This window comes from Wolffia australiana, chromosome 2 (genome assembly GCF_029677425.1).
Source record: "Wolffia australiana isolate 7733 chromosome 2, ASM2967742v1".
NCBI lineage: Eukaryota > Viridiplantae > Streptophyta > Magnoliopsida > Alismatales > Araceae > Wolffia > Wolffia australiana.
Window position 1 is genome coordinate 3,250,718 of NC_135836.1, and position 8,766 is coordinate 3,259,483.

The 8,766-nt window shown below is 35.7% G+C and overlaps 1 non-coding gene across 1 annotated transcript; it reads left to right on the forward strand.

Moving 5' to 3' along the window:
• Window positions 1-7,831: 7,831 nt before the first annotated feature.
• Window positions 7,832-7,980, forward strand: LOC144700344 (small nucleolar RNA snoR77). Its single transcript, XR_013580718.1, has one exon. It is a non-coding gene; the product is annotated as a small nucleolar RNA snoR77 (small nucleolar RNA).
• The last annotated feature ends 786 nt before the right edge of the window (window positions 7,981-8,766 follow it).

An 8,766-nucleotide genomic window follows, 5' to 3' on the forward strand; every position in this document is an offset into this window, starting at 1 on the left:
AATTTTCATTCCTTGGAATTTATCCCGTATGAGAAAAACTTCAGGGGAATTTATTGTTTTCCAGATTTGCTCCAAAGGGTCGGAATCAGAAGAATATCGGTGGTGGTGTCTTGGTTGATCAGTGCATTCTATTCATCCGGTGATGGATGACCGGGAAGAAATTGATCGAATTCTTCGAAGAAAGATGAGAGATTTCTGTTTGTTATTTATCATCTTGCATTCTTTTTTTTGTATTGCTCATCTGTGTATCTTTCTTCGATTCAGTGAAGGGAAAACAGAAGAAATCGATTGGAATCATAAAAATGTCTTGTTGTTATCAGGACGCATTATCTGTATTTTGCTTCTTTTTCAGTCATCTAAAGGAGAAAATAAGAAATGGATTGGATTCTAGAAAGGAACAAGAGGGATCTTTTTCAGTTATACGTTATACGTTATACGTTAACGTATAACGTATACGTTATACATTAGTTCTATGCATTTTACAATTATCTATCTCTCCTACATCTGTCCTTTGCTTCTCTATCTCTCCAATGGTAGTAATTAAAGAAATAAATTTATAACATTTTCATTATTATTTGGCATGCTTGCATTCTTGTTTATGTATTTTGTATCTTTCATTCTATCTTCCATCTGTATTTGGATTCTATATCTGTCCCGTGAAGGGGAAAAATGAGACATGGATAGGATTCTCATCTGAAATTTTGTGTTATTTATTCTTTTGTGTTTTTTATTCTTATATGTTTCTTTTATTTTGCTTCTATATCTCTCCGGTGGAGGAAAAGAACAGGTTGATGAGATTTTATTATGAAGAAAAAGAAATATCTGAGATTTTACCAGATATTCTAATAGTGTTGATAATATTTTCTTAAATAAATTGGGCAATCAGTGAGTTTGAGATCAATCATAGGACATAAAATTAACTTATTTTGATTTTAAAATATATCTAGAGTGAAATCCAGCAACTTGATATCCCATTTTCAAAAAATATGAATTTTTTTATGAAAATCTATTACCTATTATATTACAAATATTAACAATGGTATGAATGTCTTATAAAATTTCTAATAAATGTATGTTTTCTATATGATGATCAAATTTTTAAAGTAGTTCTGGGGAAGACGAATGATTTGTTCCTCTTAAATTGATGGTTGTGATAAGATAGTTGTGTAATAATTAGAATATTATAAATTCTAAAGTATTTCTTTTATTTTACTGCTGTGAATATTGGATGACATGAAACTCTTCCTATTTTTTACGAGTAGAAGAGTTTCTTCAGATTATGTCTGTGAGGAAAAATAAACGAAAATGTTTTATTATTTAATGAAACTTTTAAAATCATGTCAAATGTAAATATTGAGAAGTAGTGGGATGGAAATATTTCCAAATTAATGGTTCTATCATGTATGGAAAATTATTATCAAGGCATTAGCAGATAACTTTGATAACACATGGGATTTTTAGGTGAACATAGTGTCCAATTGTCGGATTCTCTCTCTAGATTGAATCATCATAAGTCATTAATTGGGACCTTTATTCACCAAATCAACTGTTACTTTAATACATATAGGGTAAAGTTATTATAGGTCCTTGTAAGACAACATTATTCCACTGGCCTTTGATGATCAAGGCTCTAACTCTATGCTTCCTCAACAAGTCAATTTTAAATTTTAAGTCAATCTCATCAGGATACCCAACAATTGATAAGCAGGGATTCAAAAACATGCACATAAGTCAACCATAACATTATCAGATAGACTATACAGGCCCATTAAAATCTTGTTATTATGATCATTTGAACTAAGACTATTTCTTTAATAATACATCCACACTTAGTAAGAAAAATACTCTAAACATTTTTTTCAGTGAATTTGTTTGAATTGTGCAACTTTTGTGCGAATTTGTAGCAATCTGTGTGAATTTTGTTCGGAATGTGCGAATTTGTAGCAATTTGCGCAAATTTTACAATTTGTGCAAATTTTGTTCGAATTGTGCGAATTTTGTTTGAATTATTCTAATTGTGCGAAAAGCTGCTCTAATTTTTGCTCAAAAAAGGGACAACAAATAGTAAGGCAATGTGCGGTTCTTTTGTGGGAATTGTTTGTTCGTTTCAAACAAACAGAACAAAACAATCATGTCTACATAGACATCTATTTGATGGATATTATGTGGTCGTCAAGTCAATCACACCATCATGTTAATTTAACTTCATTGAATCAAATATTACATTCATTATTATTCTAGTGTGATATTTATAATGAATTCCATGAATATGTGCAATGATATAGTGAATTTTGACGAGATCATAATACAATGGTCGTTAATGTTTAAACATGTATTCTAAATATTCTTATTCAGTGGATAATTGAGACGGATATCAAATTATCCAAATAGAATAACACTATCTAATCCTACGTATATGATAAGTGTATTGATCATATGGCTATTGTGGCCACCCTAAGGACAGATAGTGGGTGCTCTTTAGAGAAAGAGTTCAATGAATTGATATATATGAATCCCTGAATGGTATTAAACCTAAACGTCAATTAGGTTGATTCATGTCACGATTGTATAAGTGATCCACCAACTTGAGACACCAAGGACATCTTGTGGATCGACGACTAGATTTTGACTACGACTTATGAGCCTTTAATCATGTGATTCGAACAAGTCATAGTGCGGATGTAGTGAGAAGCTCACGGAGGTGATTGAGTTGTTAAAACGATATCATCCGCCCTAGGTATAAGAGGAGATTGACTTAAGGAAGACGATGTAGTAAATCCCTGACCAGGATAGTGATGATATTAGAGAAGGCGTTCTTCAATGATCCCCGTTATGCATTAGAACTAATCGAATGATGGATTAGGGTTTGACGATCAACCATACCCTAAGCATTCAGGAGACTTGTGCAAATGATGGATTATACCTATACGGTAACGAATGACGGTAAAGGTTCCATGAGAGAATTCAAACACTACTCAATATCTTCTAGAACACGAGGTGTAGCTTGGCACCCCACGGGCTGAAATCTTAACCTATTGATTAGGTTAAATCGATCCTTAGTTAATTAATCTATAAGTTGATATAATAAATTAATAAGGTTGGTCAATAATTCTAGTCAATAATTATTAACTAGAATGATATATAGGCCTAAAGGGTCACACGCATAAGATCATAAGGGCATTGGTGGATATATTTTACTCATGGGGTTTATGAGAAAAACTTAAGTAAATAAATAGGAAAAGGGCGCTCATAACACCCAAGCCAACCAGAATTGAGAGCCCCCCCCCCCTTCTTTTCCACTCTCATCTCTACTCAACCAAGGAGAGCGTCTTTAAGGAGAGTTGGAGAAGTGGAGATCCAAGGCCAACATAATTGCGTGGATACTTTGAGAGGTTGGGCACGTGAATGGCTTCAGAACGATCTCAAAGTGAGCATGTCAAGGGTGGAATTAGTTCCCCACAAGGTACATTTGATGTATGCTTTTAAAGATCGATTATGAATTGATTCATATGCCTCTGCATCATGGAAATTATATATTCCATGGTTGGACCAAGGCACATAATCCAACACTATTAATACAACATAATAGGCCTCACAATGAATCCTTCAGACGAGTCATTGGTCCGGTCCAATAGGAGATTTGTACTTGGAAAGATGTAGAATTCCAAATTTATGGATGCTAGTTTTTTCAATGTATTTGCAGGATATGATATCAAGTCTAAACAGGTTTTAGAATACAGTACATATAGGTCTGGCTGAAAAACATTGGTTGTATTGCAAAACAGGTTTAAGAGTGCAGGTCATAGTGGGTCAGGACAAGAGTGGAGTCCCAGAGATCAAATGGCCTCTCAAACCAATCATCTCTACAACTTAGAGGCACTGAAAATCAAGTAAATTGGATGGCTAGCAAAAGATAAGGAGTGGTCGAAACCATATTCATAAGGCTCCAAGGGTGATGTGGCTGAAAGGATATACAATGATAGTTTAATTTTTTCCAAAGCCACTATCCTAGATGGCTAGTTGAATATTAAGAGAACTTCTATGACAACCTGAAGTAGATATTAGCTCAAATTATCAAAGGCATGATATTAAAGAGTGGCTAAGAGTGTGAATCAACCTGTGTATCACAAAGATCTGGAGGCACCTATAGTCCACGAGGATGTGCACTTGAGTCTGCGAACATCTCTACGGAGCTCTTGTGGAAAGTAAAGTGTTCACAGGAGGAAATAACTCCCTATTGTGGTGAAAATGCATTGAATAATCATTAGGCAGTACATGGGGGCATAAAATAGAGAATGAGTTCAAAGGTATGAAAAATGGATATGACAGTTTATTTCACATCATGTGTGTATCTAGTAACAAGGGAAGATATTGGAACTGACAAAAGGAGATCAATATATTTTTTCTGGACTGAAAAGTCTTAAAAAGGACAAAAGTGATAACCATGCCCCTTGGAAGACTTGACTTGTCTTGAAATTGAAAAAATGAAGTTTTATGATATCTTAGAAAACTACAACTATATCTTGGCAAATATTCTATCCATGGTTATATCAGATAATATATTCTGCCATAGATTAGGTCAAAACATAGACTATTTCAGGTATTCTATCAGTGAGGAAGACTCTGCCAAAGAGCCCCAATCATATTCAAGAAGCTCAGTAACATAGATAATGTAGCCCTAAACTACAAAGGCCCAAGAAGGTACATAGCACACAAGAACAAATATATGTAGAATGTGAATCTAGAATGGGCAAGATGAAACCTTTAAAAGGGACTAAGGAAACTACTGTTCAAGAGTAAGTATATAAAGATATGTAACCCAAGATAATGTAACCCAAAAGGATAAGTGTACTAATACAATGCATGGGACAAATGAACTAAAATATATATGAGGTGAATCTAGATTTGACTAGATGAAATATTTAGAAGGCGAAACTAAGGGTTTTTTGTTTTAAAGTTAGTGCGTGAATCTTTCAATCTAGAGAAAATGGGATATATTTAGGGGGATCTGGCATAAAATTTGAAGCACTATTTAACTGTGCAAGTCTAAAGTTCATAATTTATCAAACTTTACCTTATTTTTAAAGTCTTGATTTGTTGTTTGTTTTTAATGATTAAGTGGGATTATTGTTATTTTTTTATTGGCAAAATCACGGTGCCAGGTACATCCAACCTTGTGGTTGTGCCTGTAGACCGAGCCATCCGTTCCCTGGATGCCACCCAAGGGGTGTTATATTGATAAAGTGTAGTGTTTTTCATCGTTTTTGGGCGCGGAGGGAGCTTACATGTCCCAATTGCACACGGACCCTACTCACCCATGCCCATGTTGCAGGAAGGGAAAGGTACATAGGTGTTACCTAGTGAAGGCCGAGAGATGGTCACTCGTGCCAGCAGGAGTTGGGGGAGCCCTCATCGCGATGCAAAAGTGTGGAGCGCGTAGTCTGCCCCGCCGTTCACAGATGTCATCATCGAGGTGCGCGACTTGACAAACTATTAGGCGAGAGGGTGAGCTCTCCCTCCTCAAGCTCTCCATGCTATCCGCCACTCCTGCGGGCCTTCCTTCGATAGTGTGAATTTTTTTTTAATAACTGCACCCAAGGGGATTCGAACGCTAGATCTGGTGGTCGGTGGGCAAGGCCCTCTACCACCAGGCTATGTGTATTTTTATAATGATTAAGTGGGATTAATTTTTCATAATTGTTAGATGTATCTATTTTGGATGAGAGAATATATAAAATATAAAACTCACAGAAATAAACTGGAAACATCATTTTGGGCAATCCCCTTTTGAATTGATCTAACACAAACCTTTAATCAAAGTTGGCATTACGTTTGCAAATTTTCATTTTATTTACCTTTTTATTTTATCTGAAACATCATGGAGTTGGACTCTTATCAAGTGGATACAATGTCAACATAGGATAATTCCCAAAGAGAACTGGATTCATAAGTTTGGCAAATGATATTTATTGTATATATGTGTAAAGATTTAGTTGATTAAAATATAGTGGAATTTAAAGCTCACCATTACAAAGGCGATTGTTAGACTACAAATGAGAAATCTACATTGGCTTTGGAAATGTAGACAAAAAGTAGCTAAATTGATAATTTCATGGGTGAAAAGGGCCTTTTTCATGACAAACATATACCACGTCAAGGTAGGCTGAATGAGAAGGATATTGGGTGATGTAGTGATAGACATAGGAAGATGTAGTGGTAGATACATGCATGGGCTATGGGGGATATTGTCAATATCATCAAGCATCACCTATGATGATGAAACACAAACAATCACAAGGAATATGTAGAAGAAAAAGAGGTAAATCTCAAAATCTATTTAAGATCAAATTAGCATAATCACAAGGAATAATAATCAATATTATTATTTATAGACAATATGTCAATATTTGGTTGCCTCTATGTTTAATAACATGTTTTCAATTTTGTTACAGATACAAATTTGGATTTTACATAATGGTACTCACTATATGAAATATGTCACTAATTGTGTATAAGATTAATAAGTTTCCATTGGTGGTTTAACAACACTTGCAAAAATAATTTGGCTATTTTAAGAAAATGGGTGATGGAGAGTTGGGTTCAGGTTGCTTAGTATTTGCAATATATCAATATTTCCATGTCTTCTGGGTAAAGAGTAACATGAGTTGAGTTTTGGTTTAATTCAACAATACAAAGTTATTTTAACTGATATAAAATATGAGCAATATAGTGAAATATTTGGGTACCATATTCAATGTAAGATATTAAACTTTCATTTTTAGGTAAAAATTAACATTTTTGAATTCTGGTTTATCAACCATTTGGGTTTATGAAGTAAAACTGACTGCAAGTTGGACTAGAGTTCCCTCTTCTATACAAATACAATTCACATATTTTCTCACTACGATAAGAATAGGTTTTCAATTACGGCTATTCAACTGTGTTATGTGGTCAAATCCCGAGCTAGGAACAGTGCTCAAATCTGACGCGTGCCGACCTCAATGCTTGGAGCAGAACACTAAGAAGCCTTGCTTTGTTGCAGCGGAAGTATTTGAAATAGATTAAGAATGATTAGAAAGGGTTAGGAGAGAAGGCGGGGACATAGCCCCGTACAGGAATAGGGTCATTGCATTATTCTTGGCGCCCATGCACGCGTGCCCAACACACGCAAGCCTCCCCTAATCCCCCATGCTTGAGCGCCGACGAGCACGCACACCATAAGGGCGATGGCTTTAAAGATCAGGGTCGGGCTTCACCACGTGCAGTGCGTGTTAGTAGTGTCTCACTTAAGGACTTAGTCTCCAATTATGAGTCCAATACACGAACATGTCCCCAAAGTTAGCACACATACCTCTGTGCAGGTATGCCACATACTTTGGGGCCTTACAAACTGTTACACAAGGATTTTCGGGTTTTAGGGTTCCTTAGTGCGGTTGAGCCCTGTCAATAAATACAATAGACTCAGTTCTTTTATGCAATAGATAAACAAAGTAAAACTAAGTTCCTTATTTAATCGCAAGATATTAATTTTTGTATGTTTCTGGGTAGACAAGAAAAGAATGTTTATAAACTCTAAAAACTAAACTCTACAAAACACGGAAAATTAATATAATGAACAGTATAGGAAACTTAGTTCTAATCTCTTTAACAATTTTGTCCAAATGAAGCGTTAGAGAAAGAGTACCCCTTTTTGGAAAGGTAGATTTTAGGGTTTATCTTTCCTCGTTGTGCCTATAAATACGATAGAGTCGATTGAAAAGATATCGTCCTTCGTTTAGTGGTAGATTTCTTTTCTGACATCAAATCTTTCAGCTTTTTTGAGCGAAATTTCAGGCAGCCTCCTTGCCTCTATCTTGCATCGGAGGCGTTGCTTCGCTCGAATATCAAAGAACCAGCTTGCGCTCTTCAGATTCGCTGAGATTTTGGAGGTTTATCAACCTTCTTCTTCTATGAAGCCGGTCCAGTAGGCGTCAGTACACCACCGATCTACCACTTTACCGGCAAACTTTCTTTTTTTTTGATTTTTCTGTCCATTTCTCCACGCCCATTTCATTTTTCTACGTGGAATCTGTCTTTTTATCTTCTTGTCTTTGTTACCTTTCTAGCCATTCAGGGTTTTTCTCTGGGTCTCCCTTTTCTGTTCTCTATTCTGTCTTAAGATTTATTTGAACTGGTTAATCATCCCTATTTCTCCACCCCCATTTCATTTTTCTACGTAGAATCTGTCTTTTTATCTTCTTGTCTTCGTTACCTTTCTAGCCATTCAGGGTTTTTCTCTGGGTCTCCCTTTTCTGTTCCCTATTCTATCTTAAGATTTATTCTATGAAGCCGGTCCGGTAGGCGTCAGTACACCACCGATCTACCACTTTTCCGCCAAACTTTTTTTTTCCCAGTTTTTCTGTCCATTTCTGCACGAGCCATTCATTCTTCTACGTAAAAACTGTCATTTTAATCTCCATGACCAAGTAATCTCCACGCTGTTCTGGGTTTTTTCCTTTGACTCCTTTTTAATCTTCATTCTTCTTCAACGAAGCCGATCCAGTAGACGTAAGTACACCACCGATCTACCTTCCTTTCCCCAACATTCTTGCTTTTACATTTTTCTGTCCACTTCTCCACGATCCATTTTACTTTCAACGTAAAACTGTCTATTCATCTCCGTATTTGTAATTTTCCGTGGTATTCTGGGTTTTTCCTCGGACTCCCTATCCCGCTCCCCATTGTTCTATACTCAGATTTATTTGGACAAGTTAATTAAATTAGCTT